General features: G+C 42.3%; 1 pseudogene; it reads left to right on the top strand.

The window, feature by feature from the left end:
- Window positions 1-3,005: 3,005 nt before the first annotated feature.
- On the top strand, window positions 3,006-5,419 carry LOC129867870 (tumor necrosis factor ligand superfamily member 13-like; annotated as a pseudogene).
- The last annotated feature ends 12,635 nt before the right edge of the window (window positions 5,420-18,054 follow it).

The raw sequence follows: 18,054 nt of genomic DNA, 5'->3' as shown, positions 1-18,054 counted from the left end.
TCCTATGGTCTTGGCACGTGCTCTCTAGCCAATAGCTCGCAGATAGTGAGGTAGGCTAGTCTACATAATTATATTATTATGGATAAGGCCGATCATTAATTTTATTTGTCAAGCATCGATCATGTCACCAGAATAAGATTATCTTTATTTATTGGAAAGGAGCATCAAGATCACCGTTCACTTTCACCACCACGTGAATCATCATCATTTATAGTGGGAGAACACACACCATATTAATCGCGTGACTCCCAAGTTTACTTCGATATGATGGTTATTATATTAATATTTGAGAATAAAGGCGTTTCCACCACCATTTATAGCATAAATGGTACCGACACAAAAAGATCACACCATGTCGAACGAACTAATTATCTATCGGCATATTATTAAATTGTAACGAAACTACCTGTTTCCATCACGGCTATTTTTATTTATACGGTATGACTTTACTCGCATAAAAGCTGGATGGAAACGTGGTTATTGACTTAAAAAATACATGTATTGATCAGATATAGGTGTAAGGTAATCCACATAGGTGTAAGGTAATCAAATGAAACAAATTAAATAAATATAATAAAATAAAAACAACGTTTAGCAGGGACTAGTTTGCATCATGTCTGTCTTGAGCTTTTGGCCATAGGTTCTCGTTTACAAATGTCCTCTTTGTTCATGCACCTGGGGAAAAATCTTTTGGCATTTTGAATCCAAGCCTGACATAAGTCTGGACTGATGTCATGTCATTGCATACCTTATCCATGACCTGAAGGAGGATGCCATGGCATGCTTCTGGGCATGGCAATCGTACACCTTCTACCTGTATTGTAATCTTGTATTTTATTTCACAGTATTGTATTGTACCTATGTATTGTAGTGGTCTTGTGTGGCTCAGTTAGTAAGAGTATGGCCCAAGCAACACCAGAGTTGTGGGTTCAATTCCCACTGGGGTCACATAGGAAAATGCATGAACTCTCTGTTGGCACTTTGGATAAAAGCGCCTGCTACTTAAATGGCATATACAGTGAGATACAAAAGTATTGGGACAGTTACACATTTTCTGTTGTTCTGGCTCTTTACTCCATCCAGCACTTTGGATTTGAAATGATACAATGCCTATGAGTGCAGACTGTCAACTTTAATTTGAGGGAATTTTCATCCATCTCAGATGAACTGTTTAGAAATACAGCACTTAAAAAAATATATAAAAATGTTTCTAAACATTTCTACATGAATGTGGATGCTACCATAATTACGGACAGTCCTGAATGAATCGTGATAATGATGAGTGAGAAAGTTACAGACGCACAAATTTCATACCCCCAAGACAAGCTAACCTCTCACCATTACAATAACAGGGGAGGTTAGCATTTTGGGGGGGTGGGATATTTGTGGGGTATGTAACTTTCATTTTTGAAGAGGGCACATTGATTCCTCTCCTTTGCCAAGTGAGTTGCTTAAGTTGCAAGAATTCAGGATGTATCATTTCAAAAGATAAGCCATTATTTCAGATAATAAGAAGCTTACATTGTGTTGTTGCTCGACAATGTTAAAGTGTTTTCCACACCCTCCTGAGGTCCAAAGTTGTACAGCTTCAGAGTTCAGAGATTGAGACTGAACCCAGCCCTCCTTCCCCACAGTCTAGCTCCCTGTCACAGAGCAGAGAAGATTTCTGCCACAGGATTCTATGTCAGACAAGATGACTCCCCACCAACAACCTCACTCTATTATAAACACATACAGTATGCAATCAATGTCTGTAAATGCTCCAGTCAAATGCACTCTTACTGATAGAGGTCTATATCTGTTGCTTCATTAATGAAGAAGTGTCTCCTGAGCCCGCCACATCCTACAGCCCTTTTCAGATGCCGAGGTTCTCAAACAAACCCAAAGGACTAGTGAGTAAACCACAGACGATTAGCCTATGACTTAGTAGCCTAAACATATGTTTCACTGGGGCTGTCTTTATGTTTAATTGGTACAACCTCCTATGATTGAGGTAGAGTTTGTTTGTTGTTCATTACGTACACAGAAGGTTGGCGTGGTCATGGCAGAAGCACCTCCAGCAGGATAGAGAGGTAACAAAAGGAGGAAGGCTGGGTCTTGGGAAACTACCCTCTCCAGCTGAACTGATGGGCCGGAAGAAGAAGGGGAGGACAGGGGAGCAGCATAGGGCAGCCAGGTGGTGCAAGCCAAGGTGGCAGCAGTGATGCAGCACATTGGGGACCTCTGCAGGAGACAGAGCTCTATTGATCAGCAAGTGTGAATATCCCTTATTCTACTGTGATGTCTGCAGAGTCTCTTTGGAGGATTTGAACAAGCATCCCATCTTGCTCCTGGTGGGAATCTGATGATGTCATTTGTCCTGGCAACTGCTGATCGACAAGCCATGGGGGGTTGGCAAGGGCCTTGTCTGTCCCATAATGAATTCTGGGGCAATGGGCACACTGCAGAGTAGTAATTGTATTTTAATATATTTATCCAAAGCAGTTCACATTGTATAAAGGGGAAATAGTTTGTATTGATCAGATTAAGAGTTTGAGGGAAATGTTTTGTATTGTTACATTACATTTGTTCAGATTTTACAGCTTAAAAACGCTGTACAACACTTGGACAGTTCATTTTATACCGGATAGCCAGGCAATGAAATAAAGGGAGGAAATAAATACAGAAAATTGAACATTTTAATTTGCATTCCAAGTGTGACTAGTATGGTCTTGAACTGGGGAGCTTTATATGAGGAAATATATAAGAGAAAACAAACGCTGAAGGATTTGCCTTGGCTGCTCACTTCACTGCTGTTTTGACAGCGAGCCCATTCCTCTTGTCTGAGAAGGCTTTCAGTTCTCGAAGGGCTGGCGAGGCAGTTTTTGAGGTAGTGAAGTGGGAGACTAGCGGCCTCAGCCTTCGACTGAGTCCATCTCTTAAAGGACTTTGACCTTGTTCTGTCAAACCCAGACAACCCGACTAGACATTTATTTCTTTATTTATGTTTGGCTTTCAAGGGGAATATGCTGTGCGGTAAGCCATTTCCTTCGAAAGCCAAAGCATATAAATCCATTTATTATAATGTATAGTGCTGCAAACCCATTGAACTGTGTTCAGTTATTAAAATCAGTTATTTTTATCAGCAACTTGTCTTTTCTTGGTCACTGTCTTTCTCAAAACAAATTGTATTATGCATATTTAATTTAAAAAAAGGCATGAACCTTTGCTTTAGACTTCAATGTAGGATTGTCCTAATGGCATTATGTAGGCCTACTGAAGCCTATCACTTGTTTTCACACGCCCTCCAAGTCTTGACATAAGTTATTTTGTAATTATAGAATGCATGAGTCATTGTTTCCCAAATGATGGGATCAATAATTCCTGGAGCCCATTCTGTCATGATGACATTCAGAAAATGAAAGTAGCCTAACATATAACAGGATCCTTACAGCCCTTACAAAGCCTTCATTGACAAGGGACGCCAACCCCTCATCCCTGCAGCAGTTGCAATCGCCTGTGTGACCAAGACAAACAGTTGTACAGTAAATGTTCATGGCACATATCTCCTGTACGCGGTGTCGGTGTTCTTGGCTGCATCATGGTCCTGCAGTCCACCCGCATCAGAGAGATGCAGATTGAACTGCGGGAGCTGCGTCAGTGGACCAGTTTTGTGTGCGGGGGCCTAGAGAAATTATCTGCGGATGATATCTCGCGCTGCCGGGTAGGTGAGTTCACACATTTATGCCTACTCCATAGGTTATGGGCTATAGGAAAAATAAAACACAACTGTAAAACTTTGCTTGGTTTGTGAAGTATGTTTTTGAGAACTTATGAGAAGTCAATACATTTTCTTAGGCTATACTCACTAGGCTATTTCTGATTTTGAACTAAGAAATGAATCAACATGCTTATTATTAGCCTAATGCTTAAAAAATAAGGCCTATTATCCACCACTCTTTTCAATGGAGTTGAAGTCTGGAAAAAGGATGACAATTAGGCTAGTTGATTGTTTACCACATATCTGAACAATCTGATAACTCTGAGGTTCACATCTGGCATTTGATACAGATATCTGACTCTCACAGACCTACCAAATGGGATGGAATTAGAGGAAGGAGGGAGCGGTGCACTGGTCAGTCTCTTGTAACACACACACACTCACTCACTCACTCACTACGTTGGCACTGACTACAATACTTTCCAACATTCTTTTGTCTCTAACACACACATACACTTCATGTTTGTGTTTGTTATCTCAGATGAAGATGATTACACTCTGGTGAAATGGGCTTTAGGACAGAGTCTAGGGGAGGGGCTGCAGGTCTCTGGTGAAATGGGCTTTAGGACAGAGTCTAGGGGAGGGGCTGCAGGTCTCTGGTGGAATGGGCTTTAGGACAGAGTCTAGGGGAGGGGCTGCAGGTCTCTGGTGAAATGGGCTTTAGGACAGAGTCTAGCAGAGGGGCTGCAGGTCTCTGGTGAAATGGGCTTTAGGACAGAGTCTAGCGGAGGGGCTGCAGGTCTCTGGTGGAATGGGCTTTAGGACAGAGTCTAGGGGAGGGGCTGCAGGTCTCTGGTGGAATGGGCTTTAGGACAGAGTCTAGGGGAGGGGCTGCAGGTCTCTGGTGAATGGGCTTTAGGACAGAGTCTAGGGGAGAGGCTGCAGGTCTTTGGAGAAACGGTCACCATGGTAACTGAAGGGACTTACTTCATCTACAGTCAGGTAGCCTATTGAAACATAGACATATTGTCTGTCATCTCTTGAGAGAATGTCAAGATCCCCTCTATACCATCGCTTTATTTGTGTTCAGGTGATGTATAGACACCACATGAACTATGGGTCATGTGATCAAGAAGCGTCTACATGGTATCGAGACCAGCTTGATGACGTGCATACAGAGCATGCTCAGCAACATCACTGTGGCCCAAAACACCTGCTACACAGCCGGTGAGTCTTCCCAACCCCAGCCAGTGTGTGTTGCATACGAAATTCAAATTAATTACTTATAATACGGAACACAATTACTGCACTACTACACCCAGTGCTGAAGTTCCTGGTGTTTCTCCCACAGGTGTCCTTTACTAAGAGCCAGGATCCACTCTGGAACTCTGCATTCCCAGGAAATCCGCTGGACTCGTCCTCAAGCCTCACACCACTTTCCTTGGCACTGAGTGATGATCTAACACAAAACCATTTCCCCCAGAACCCTACAATCCATTCCCTCAGTATCTATTACCCAACATGCAGACCTACTGCGTTGTGTTACCTCATATTTTATGAACTCTTATCAATGTAAAATGTCTGCATGTATTAAGCAGCCAGTATTTTCCTCTCAGCGTTCATGTGGTAGTATCCCAGGTACAGAAATGTTACCAAATATCACTAAATTGACCAGAAGCCTACTTCAATATTGAAAAGTGCACTGATGTGATGTTTGAATTACACGATTGAAAATATATACATATTAAATAATCTAACTAACTATTATACAGTACTACAGTGTACAGAATCATTGTACATTTCCCTTTGTTAAATTCGACTTTCTCAGTTTGTAATCCTTGGAAGACTGATATATGAGCCAACAGGGACATCTTGTGGTCAATTCATTAGTGACTATGATACGTTGTGGTCAATGGTTCTGGAACATTGGTACCGGTACGCAGCTCCGGTGAGGTCCTGCCCAAATCAAGCACGGATTATTTCGTCATGTAAATTAATCATGACGTCACTCGCGCGAAACTATAAAATTTGCGCCAGCCACGCAATCACAAGCCGGAAGTTAACCACGCCCTCCTCCTTCCCCTATCGGCATTGCCTCCTCTCATCCCATGAGATGACATGCATGGATAGAAAAGAGCAGAAGCTCTGAGATATCCAATCAGGCTCCAGTCCTACCTACCTAACCTATCACCTACCTACCACCTAATCGACATAGCGTGAAATACCGATCATCAAAATGCCCAGAAAACGCAGCTCCTCAGCCCGACCCGCCTAGGACCAGGCTAGAAGGCTTGGGGGCAGGAGCAGTGGTGTAAAGTACTTAAGTAAAAATACTTTAAAGTACTACTTAAGTATTTTTTTGTGGTATCTGTACTTTACTTTCCTATTTATATTTTTGACTACTTTTACTTCACTACATCCCTAAAGAAACCAATATACTTTTTACTCCATACATTTTCCCTGGCTCCCAAAAGTACTCATTATATTTTGAATGCTTAGCAGGATAGGAAAATGGTCTAATCCACTGCACTTATCAAGAAAACAAACCTGGTCAACCCTACTGCCTCTGACCTGGCTGACTCACTAAACACAAATGCTTGGTTTGTAAATGATGTCTGAGTGTTGGAGTGTCCCCCAGGCTATCAAAAAAAAGCAAAACATTGTGCCATCTGTCTGGTTTGCTTAATATAAGTAATTTGAAATGATGTATACTTTTACTTTTGATACTTAAGTATATTTTAGCAATTACATTGATACTTAAGTATATTTTATACCAAATACTTTTAGACTTTTACTAAAATAGTATTTTACTGGGTGACTTTCACTTTTACTTGAGTCATTTTCTATTAAGGTATCATTACTTTTACTCAAGCATGACAATTGGGTACTTTTTCCACAGGGCAGGAGACATTAGTTGAGTAGGTTAAACATCTCACATTAGTTGAGAAGGTTAAACATCTCACATTAGTTGAGTAGGTTAAACATCTCACATTAGTTGAGTAGGTTAAACATCTCACATTAGTTGAGTAGGTTAAACATCTCACATTAGTTGAGTAGGTTAAACATCTCACATTAGTTGAGTAGGTTAAACATCTCACATTAGTTGAGTAGGTTAAACATCTCACATTAGTTGAGAAGGTTAAACATCTCACATTAGTTGAGTAGGTTAAACATCTCACATTAGTTGAGTAGGTTAAACATCTCACATTAGTTGAGTAGGTTAAACATCTCACATTAGTTGAGTAGGTTAAACATCTCACATTAGTCTGTAAATTGCTTTTTGGACTGAAAAACTCATTGGCAAAAGTATTCTAAATAAACATGAGGGCTTTTAATTTTGATGACTTTCTCATGTTATTGTTCAATAGTTATACTATAGTTTTATTTTAAGGCTATCCATTAGGAATCAATGAGCTAGGCTATTATACACAACACACATGATTTTAGGGTTAGGATTAGGGTTAGGAATCAATGAGCTAGGCTATTATACACCACACACATGATTTAGGGTTAGGAATTAATGAGCTAGGCTATTATACACCACACACATGATTTACGGTTAGGAATTAATGAGCTAGGCTATTATACACCACACACATGATTTACGGTTAGGATTAGGGTTAGGAATCAATGCGCTAGGCTATTATACACACAAATAATTCATTTGGTGCAGGCAACTGTGTTGTAGTAGGCTATTAACACAGCTCAGACTATCACGTATGATGGAATATTAAGAAAAAGGGATATCTAATTTTTGAAATGAGAAGTACATGTAGTCAGTCCATCAAGGTATGTTAATAAATAGCGTACACCACATTTGATGGTTCGTAAAACCAAAGTTCCAGAAGGACATAAACCTGGCCCATGTAATCTGTATTTCAGTGGTATACCACAGACCACACACTGTTTATAGCCCCTAGTACAGGGCATGGTATCGACTGTAGGAGTAGCATAGCGTCATTACTGTATGGCATCCTGTTGTTGTTTACGGTCACAATGCCTGTAATAATGTCTGTAATACTTTACAGTGACGCATCTGCCTAATACACTGTTTAGTCACTTCATGTAGGTGAGGAAGTGTGGCCAAAAGGGTCAGCCAATGAAAATGGAAAGTCTTCTCTTCCTCTCCCCTGGCCGTATCAGAGCGCTGTAACCTTTATTGTGTGGTAGGGTCAGCTTGGACACTTAATAACAATCCATTCCAGGGTGAAGCAGCACCACGCCCTCTCTCGCCAAGTTCCCATAAACAAACCTGATTAACAAAATACAAAAATCCCCGTCATAATCATTCAGTTTTAAGCTCGAGATATCTAGCGAAAATCGGTCAACTCACAAAAACATCTGTCGTGTCTGAATGGTACCGTCGATGTGTCAACTTCCGTTTGTCCGGGCTACAAACTAAGCTGACCCCACTGTAGAGAAGGGAGATTCTCAAGAACACGATGGTGTTCTCTGTTGTGCTCTACAACCGCCACAATAACCACGGGACCCGTCTGAGGGTAACCGGTTCCCGGTAAAAACGTGAACGGAAGTATGGAGGTAGTTTTGTGCCAACCCAAATAAAGGAGTTAATAAATATGTGTACAAAATTGATATTTCTTGTGCTTTCATATGTAACCTAGATAAATGACAGACACTTCAAAACATTATTCCTTATGATTTTCTCACTATATCTTTGCAATTTATGAATACGTTATTCAATGCATTTCTATGGCCTATAGTAGTAAATGTGAAATTTGATCAAACTTTAAAAAATATATAATCTTAAAACAATTCCATATGACAGCTTAGACCCCCCCCCCCCCCCCCGCCCACTTCCCAATGGCTTAGAATATTAAGAATTAAGGCAACACTAATGACTTTTCAAATGTATCCAATGGAATGCCCTGCCAAGAGAGGATTTACAAGAGGCAACCAGTTGCTTACAGGAAAGGTACAGTAGCTTAATAACAGGGGGAGGAAAGGAGTAGCAGAGGTGGTAGAGATATAGATTAGAAAGGTGAGCATTGAATGGAGTGAGTGAGAGATGGTCCCACTGACAAAAATGTGTTGGTCTTGCTTGTATTTCCATGGTTTCCAGGCGGAGCGATCACCCTGACCTAGATAGTGTTCAAAGGCAGATACAGTTGAAGTTGGAAGTTTACATACACCTTAGCCAAATACATTTAAACTCAAATTTTCACAATTCCTGACATTTTATCCTAGTAAAAATTCCCTGTCTTAGGTCAGTTAGGATCACCACTTTATTTTAAGAATGTGAAATGTCAGAATAATAGTAGAGAGAATGATTTATTTCAGCTTTTATTTCTTTCATCACATTCCCAGTGAGTCAGAAGTTTACATACACTCAATTACCATTTGGTAGCATTGCCTTTAAATTGTTTAACTTGGGTCAAACATTTCAGGTAGCCTTCCACAAGCTTCCCACAATAAGTTGGGTGAATTTTGGTCCATTCCTCCTGACAGAGCTGGTGTAACTGAGTCAGGTTTGTAGGCCTCCTTGCTCGCACACGCTTTTTCATTTCTGCCCATCAATGTTCTATGGGATTGAGGTTAGGGCTTTGTGATGGCCACTCCAATACCTTGACTTTGTTGTCCTTAAGCCATTTTGCCACAACTTTGGAAGTATGCTTGGGGTCATTGTCCATTTGGAAGACCCATTTGCGAGTAAGCTTTAACTTCCTGACTGATGTCTTGAGATGTTGCTTCAATATATCCACATAATTTTCCTGCCTCACGATGCCATCTATTTTGTGAAGAGCACCAGTCCCTCCTGCAGCAAAGCACCCCCACAACATGATACTGCCACCCCTGTGCTTCACGGTTGGGATGGTATTCTTCGGCTTGCAAGCATCCCCCTTTCTCCTCCAAACATGACAATGGTCATTATGGCCAAAAAGTTATATTTCTGTTTCATCAGACCATTGGGCATTTCTCCAAAAAGTACGATCTTTGTCCCCATGTGCAGTAACAAACTGTAGTCTGGCTTTTTATGGCGGTTTTGGAGCAGTTGCTTCTTCCTTGCTGAGCGGCCTTTCAGGTTATGTCGATATAGGACTCGTTTTACTGTGGATATAGATAATTTTGTACTGGTTTCCTCCAGCATCTTCACAAGGTCCTTTGCTGTTGTTCTGGGATTGATTTGCACTTTTCGCACCAATGTACGTTCATCTCTAGGAGAAAGAACACGTCTCTTTCCTGAGTGTTATGACGGCTACGTGGTCCCATGTTGTTTATACTTGCGTACTATTGTTTGTACAGATGAACGTGATACCTTCAAGCGTTTGGAAATTGCTCCCAAGGAGGAATCAGACTTGTGGAGGTCTTGGCTGATTTCTTTTGATTTTCGCATGATGTCAAAAAAAAAGGCAATGAGTTTGAAGGTAGGCCTTGAAATACATCCACAGGTACACCTCCAATTGACTCAAATGATGTCAATTAGCCTATCAGAAGCTTCTAAAGCCATGACATCATTTTCTGGAATTTTCCAAGCTGTTTAAAGGCACAGTCAACTTAGTGTATGTAAACTTCTGACCCACTGTAATTGTGATACAGTGAATTATAAGTGAAATATTCTGTCTGTAAACAATCGTTGGAAAAATTACTTGTGTCATGCACAAAGTAGATGTCCTAACCGACTTGCCAAAACTATAGTTTGTTAATAAGACATTTGTGGAGTGGTTGAAAAACGAGTTTTAATGACTCCAACCTAAGTGTATGTAAACTTCCGACTTCAACTGTATCTGTAGATGGATCCCGGTCCTTCAGTAAGTGAAAGGTTGCTGGATCGAATCCCTGAGCTGACAAGGTAAAAATCTTTCGTTCTGCCGCTGAGCAAGGGTGTTAACCCACTATTCCCCGGGCGCCGAAGACGTGGATATTTTTTTTATGGCAGCCCCCTGCACTGCTGTAATTCAGAGGGGTTGGGTTAAATGCAGAACATTTCAGTTGAAGGCATTCAGTTGTACAACTGACTAGTTATCACCCTTTCCCACCATTTACACTGCCAGGATGAACACACAGGTATTAATTATACCCTGCTACATAGCAGAAATGAATACAATGGAACAGGGTGAAGATTCCATAACCACAAGACACACACACGCACGCACGCACGTAAACACGCACGCACGCACGCAAACACACACACACACACACACACACACACACACACACACACACACACACACACACACACACACACACACACACACACACACACACACACACACACACACACACACACACACACACACACACCCTCCCCCACTGTAGCACTGAAAAACCTCTCTGAGACTGCAACCAATAGCTATAGCATAATATGGGTTCATGTCCGGCTGGCTATCTGTAGGTCTGAATGGCGATGCCTGAAGAAAACTCCAGAGGGCACTGTAAACTTGGGTCAGGAAGGTCATACCATATATTGCCTCCCAGGTTCTTTGCTCGTCTCTACAGCTGTAAGTGCGATTTCCGCTGAGGAATGTTTCTACTATGTAGTATGAAGCAAAGTGAAGTCCGCAGAGATGATGGGAAAGGAAACAAATGAGATCTGTTGTGCTCTTTATATTGGATTTGTATCTAATTGTGTATTTGCAAAGCATGAATGCATGAAAGCCTGGCTTCTACAACTGTGTTTTTGTGACCGAGCCATGTCAAACCCATAATGCTCTCTTCCTCTGCTTCTGCTTGTTTTTTTATTGAACCATTTCTCAGGCTCCCCGCTGCCTTGGGCTTATTGTTGCTTTAAGGCAGGAGGGCAGGAATACAGAGTAATCCTGAGAGAACAGGGAGCAGGCTGTGAAATGAAATCTTTCTCTTACCTCTCTCAGACTACAAACCTTCTGTCAGAGAGAGAGAGAGAGAGAGAGAGAGAGAGAGAGAGAGAGAGAGAGAGAGATAGAAAGAAAGAAAGAAATTAGGCTGAAATTAGGAAATGTTTAACTGTAAGAGAAGGTCAGTGCAGATTTGTTGATTTATCACAGTAACCACAGGGGCAGCAGTTGTGTTGTTGTTTGTCCCTCTCCCTTTCTCTCTACTCAGGATGCGGTTCAAGGAGAGGAACACAAACACTCTCTGACCACAGACCACAACCTTGTTTACACTCAAACAGACTTAGTGTCTATCTCTCAGTCTCCGTCTCATTCCCTACTCTACATCTGAGTTGTGGTGCTTCTATTTCGTCACGCTAAATGCGCCACCATTACAAACTATTGCCTGATTGTCTGGTTTCAGTATTCCCACCCAGGACTCTATCCTTTCTATATTCCCCTCCACACTCTTATCCTTTCTGATATCGCACATCTGAGTCTCTCCCTAAATCCTAATAACTCAGAAGCAGCAATAATTTATGGATTTCAACATGCTGGGAGTCTAAGCTCCAGTACTTCAGGGAGTGTGTTTATTTCTGTAAACTGCATGCTGGTAAGATCCCCAATAAAGATTCACATCACATCCTGGGAGAAAAACTGTAGACACAGAATCCCAGATAGCCAGTGGGGGATTGGTTGTGATGGAGATTTCATTCATAATTGATCAGCACTAATTAGGGAGCTGGTCCTTTGTTGAGAAGATGCTAATTATACATGCAAATGAGCAAATCAGCAATTACCCGAGTCTACATTTGAAACAGGAACAAAAGCTAAACTTAGAAATGGGACTGGCTAAATCTAAGGATGAAAGCACTACCACAAATAGACAGTCGTATACAGACCCAGAGACCAAACATTGAACAAAATTCAAGCTCAGAATTGCTCATGTACATTGCAATGGCTTCGTAATGCAAACCATCGGTTTCCCCAATGGTTAAGAGTTGGGACATTAGAATGAGTTTGTGATTACATACTGCTTTGCCAAAACCAGTCATGGGCAATGGGTCTGGAAACTGTGATCGACACACTCACTCACTACGGTACATTTTCCAACCTGACATCAAAACTCAGAGAGCAGGAAACACATTGAAACATTTAATACTCAAACAAGGTTGACAAACTGGTGGTCAGATGTCTGTTAACGAGAGGTTGTGGTGCGGTCAGCGCTCTAAAATTGAGATCAAACAATTCAGGACAATGAGCTCAACTCTACTCTTGTCTACCGGAATACAGCACAGCCCCTTCACATAGCACACATTAGTTGAAGCAAAGCATTTGAGTCAGTATAAAACAAAAGGTTTTCTATGTCGTGTGATGTACCCGTCCACCTCAGCCTACGAGTGAGAGGCTCAACAGATGAGCAACACTCCAGTCAGTGGGTGTATTTGGTCCCTCAGGCCATTTAGGAAGACAGGTTGTGTGAAGAGGGCTCTTATGCTCTGTCAGGGAGAGATGAGTACGGTGGTTCCACCACTCTGGTTCCACACAATTAGTCCCTGTATTACCCCCAGATACTAATTCCTGGATCCGTCATGCTTCATGGCTCTTGTTGCTCGTCATCTACCACAGCGGTATAGATTGTTATTGATTGGTTTCAACATGGAGACAGACAGTCTTTATCAGTCTTTATTTATCTGAGAAGGCTCTTCTGGACCAGTGGTCAGAGGGTCAAGCAGCAAGGCCACGTATCATTATGGAACCGTGGGCCTCTCAAACCACCCGGCCGCTTAAAACACTTCCCTGTACTTTTCCTGTCATCTTCAAGTGATCAGGTTAAAAAATCTCTTTTTAACTATGGGCAGATGCTGCAGTGTGTCCAGTTGTGCATGTGACCTTTGTTTGCTAAGACCTGGAGAAAATGGCTCTCTGCAGCTTTAGCTAATTCACCGGGTTCAATCCGGAGGAGAATCTACAGGCAGAAAAGACAAGTCTTAGTTCTCTTCTACACCTTCAACATCTCAAAACAAACAAAGACTTCTGAAAGTCCATCTTTTTCAGAAGGAGCTGTTCTTTGTCAGTTGTGTGTGCAATCAATCTCATTGCTTAAAGACAACAATGACTTAAAAGGACTACTTTGAATGTCTTATCTGTCTACAGACACACAGACAGATGTGAATGAATACCTGTGTAGAATTATACAGAGAAACTCCCCTGTCATTATAAAGCAGTTCCTCACCCTGCAGGGGTGAGGCGAGTGTGTGACTGGCAGGGGGTCTATGATCCGTCTTTATACCTGCTACAGGTAGCTGGGGGGCAAAACAAAAGCTTGAACTCTAAAGGGGATTTCAGTTAGTGAATGACAGGGGAAAATATTGTTGCAAGACCTAAACATAAAGACGTGCTTGACACAATTAGAATAATATTTGTTTTCAATATAAGGACAATTATAGTCTGAATTGTCTGTGGAGTAGACAGCTTAGAAAATATGTCAGTTGTGAGTGAGTGAGAGGGAGTGAGAGTGGGATTTGCGGGGGTGTAGAGGTGTGAGGTGACGTGTGTGTGGTAAATGAATGAGGTGGTAGTGATTAAGCTGAACACAGTGTAAAGGCCGCTACATGCTTTTAGCCAACCGGAGCGTCGTTTTCTACGTAGTTCGACGTGCTTTTGTGCGGTTCAAGTTTTGGAAATGGGCCGTATATGACGGTCCGTCGCTCGGTTCATGTAGGCTGTGTAGGGCCTGTACGTGGTTGTATACTAACCAGCGAGAGACAGAACATGACAGAGAACAGACGTGGGCCTGTTTCATTTGTGAATGTTGGGCGAGGCTTGCAGTGTGAAACAGAGGCAAAGAGAGGAAAAGAGAAACACACACACACACACACACACACACACACACACACACACACACACACACACACACACACACACACACACACACACACACACACACACACACACACACACACACACACACACACACACACACACACACACACACACACACACAGTGCATCCTTGGGGAGTTGAGGTCCTTAATGGAATAAGAGGCTCAATTAGATAAATGAACACACAGTTATTAATGTCAGTTCTGATAGTCATTCAAATGGTGTTTTGGGGTAATGTTGGGAGAAGGCAGAGGTCTGGGAATGTAGAAGATGCGAGGAAAAAGCCAGGGATAATTGGTAGAATAATATTGTGACAGCGTGTTTGATGAATGAGCCTTCTAATTTCCCAAACCACAAGGGAAATGAGTGATGGAGAACGGGAGAAACTTTTGTCAGCGTAGACCACAGTGCTCCAGGTACCTCAGCAGAGCAGGGACTTAATGTCACTTCATAAAACAACAACTAAGCTAACTTCAATTCTTGTCTACATGTCAGTGCAACCAGGCCCCTAGCACCTAGCCGCTAGCACAGATAGGGGTTCCTCAAAATGAAAACCAACGGACCAAAACTGTAACTCCTGTATCACCCTCTCAGGCACACATGACCCGCTATCTACCCTCATCATACCCTCTGCATGTTTACCACTAGTAGAGAAGGGCCTTGGGGGAGGGGTCGGGTGCTACTTACAGAGGTGAGCGGAGAAACCTGCGTTTCATTACCAGCAGAGAGCAGGACCAGGGGTTCAAGGAGAGGGTAGGCTCTGTTCTCTGTTACATACGCATTTCTGTCTGATCGCACGCACACACACACACACACACACACACACACACACACACACACACACACACACAGCGGTCTTGTGAGGTTCTCATTATACACTACAAAGTGAATGCATGCATATTCTGTCTGTAATGTGGAAATAAACAGAGAAAGGATGAGGTAGTTGCCCTCCCTCCATTTTACCGAGGCATCCACAGGATGATTTGCTGCAGCCATTTTGTGTAACAGCACCCTCCATTATCCTCAGAAGTTCCCCAAACATAACAAATCGACTTTTCAGAATGTCATAACGAATCTTATGAACCGGTAGTTACTGAAATGTATTGAAATGACTACATTGTAATTTGAGAGGACACACTACTAAGGATATTGAGTATGTTTGGCTGCCTTTCGTTACAGACTGAACTACTCCAGTAGCCTACCCCAGACATGCTTCTTTGACTTTGTCCACTGATCTCCAGGAGGAATTCAGGGGTCCCCTAACCAACAACACACACGTACGCAAGCGCACACAAGCACACACACACACACAACAAAACAAAACATGCTTATTGCCACCAGATGCCCAGATAAATCAAAACCATATGCTCTGTCCTCAAGATTCTAAGTACGTACATTGTGAACAATGATACAGGGATTCAAAGAAAGAAAGAAACACACACACACACACACACACACACACACACACACACACACACACACACACACACACACACACACACACACACACACACACACACACACACACACACACACACACACACACACACACACACACACAAACTCTTGAGTGCCCTGCAGACCGTCACAATGGGAGTTTCCATAAAGCATGCTGGCGGCTTGTAGAACAGGTCAGTATTGAGCATGAGTGAGCATGTGTTTTCAGTCTAATGAGTGATTATGAGGGGCTGTAAATCATCCACACGGGCCTGAAGGGAAAAGGAGGCGAGGGGGGCTCAGGCGAGAGGTATTGGAGGGGGAGGGGAGTTGGGGCGGGAATCTAAGCCCAGGTGGGGACATCCCATTCAGCTACAAACTCACTGTAAACGGGTCTTATCAGCTGCATAAATCACTCATAATAGCTCTTTTCAGTTGGCTTATTTGGACTAATTTCGGTGTTGTCCAGGTCATTCAACTGTCTGAAACAGGGGTAGGACCTAGAAATTATGACTTGGACAGAACACAAACACGTCACATGACAGCAGAAACTAGATTGGATACTGATCGGTATCATCGTTCTACTAATTCTGACACAATCAGTCGAATCGGTCATCGATTGGGCAATTCTCTGAAGAGCCAGACGCCCAGATCTGCTTGAGGACAAATAACAGTTATTTATGGATGAAGTGGTCTGGAGACCAGACCACAGTAGTAAAGATCCCAAACCCAGATATGATAGAGTAAACCAGGATAGGACAAGGACCAGATCAAGACCCTGTTAGGATGAAGGAGTTTCAGACCACGTAAAGAACCAAGCTTACTGGAGGAGAGAACAGCAGAAGAAAGAGCAGAGAAACCAAGGGGGATTGGCTAAAAGGATTTACGCTTGTGGGGGTCAGAGGTGAGGAGGGGTTGGGTTTAAGATGGGAGATTAAGCTGGGGCCTCAGTGAGAGGTTAAGTGCATGGCTGACTGGGAAACCGCTCTGGGTGGAGCCGCGTTCAAAGCATTCAAACCCAAGCTTAGGTAAACATTTTGAAAACGTAACGTACATTTAACTCCGCTGCAAAGTATGCAATCTCCCAAGCGTCCTGGTAAGAAACGTAAGGACAACAGTGCCTTGCTGCAAAGCCTTCAGAATCTCCTCATGTTGGTAGTGGTATAGTGCAAGGACATGACCAACTTCTGTCCTGCCCAACTTCCGCCTTTGGAGAAGGTAAAATATAGGAGCTAAGATCATTTGGAGGTCAGACGTTCTCTCCGAGGGAGGTGTGTATAAGATGGCCGTGCAGAGCCGTGTGAAATGCTGTCCTGGGATCAGACAGTTCAGCTGGAGTTGTATAAGATGGCCGTGCAGAGCTGTGTGAAATGCTGTCCTGGGATCAGACAGTTCAGCTGGAGTTGTCAGTCATACAGTGGAATTAAACGGCGGAGAAGGGTTTTTAAATTAGAGTGAAGAAATCCCCTTGCCTGACAATTTGGTGAGAATTAAGAGCAGCAGTGGGGCCCTGACCAAGCTAATCCTTAAAACAGAACTCACCTTGATAAGAAAGCTATGAGAGGTCAGCACTCAGCTAAAGATAATGGGCACATTTCAATCCCCCCCCCCCCCCCCCCCCCCACTACAGACACACAGACATAAAATACAACACATCACTCCTCTCACCTTAAAGTTATTCTTTCTCTTTTTAGTGGTTTCTTGGAATAACTCTAGTGTTCTTCCACTCGCTCCTCAAGTTTCAATTTTTATCATATATCATATAAGTCATATATACAGGATACACATAGTACACATCAGTGGCAGTGGTGTAAAGTACTTAAAAAATACTTTAGGGTACGACTCAAGTAGTTTTTGGGGATATCTGTACTTTGCTTAACTATTTATATTTTGGACAACTTTTACTTTTACTTCACTACATTCCTTAAGAAAATAATGTACTTTTTACTCCATTCATTTTCCCTGACACCTAAAACTACTCCTTACATTTTGAATGCTTAGCGGGACAGTAAAAAAGAGTCTAAGTCACACACTTATCAAGAGAACATCCCTGCTCATTCCTACTGCCTCTGATCTGGCGGACTCACTAAACACAAATGCTTTGTTTGTAAATGATGTCTGAGTGTTAGAGTGTGCCACTGGCTATCCGTAAATTAATCATTTTAAATGATTTACACTTTTACTTTTGATACTTAAGTATATTTGAGCAATTACATTTACCTTT

This window comes from Salvelinus fontinalis, chromosome 13, assembly GCF_029448725.1.
Source record: "Salvelinus fontinalis isolate EN_2023a chromosome 13, ASM2944872v1, whole genome shotgun sequence".
Lineage (NCBI taxonomy): Eukaryota > Metazoa > Chordata > Actinopteri > Salmoniformes > Salmonidae > Salvelinus > Salvelinus fontinalis.
Note: the sequence above shows the minus strand (reverse complement) of the source record. Positions and strands in the feature narration are given on the sequence as shown.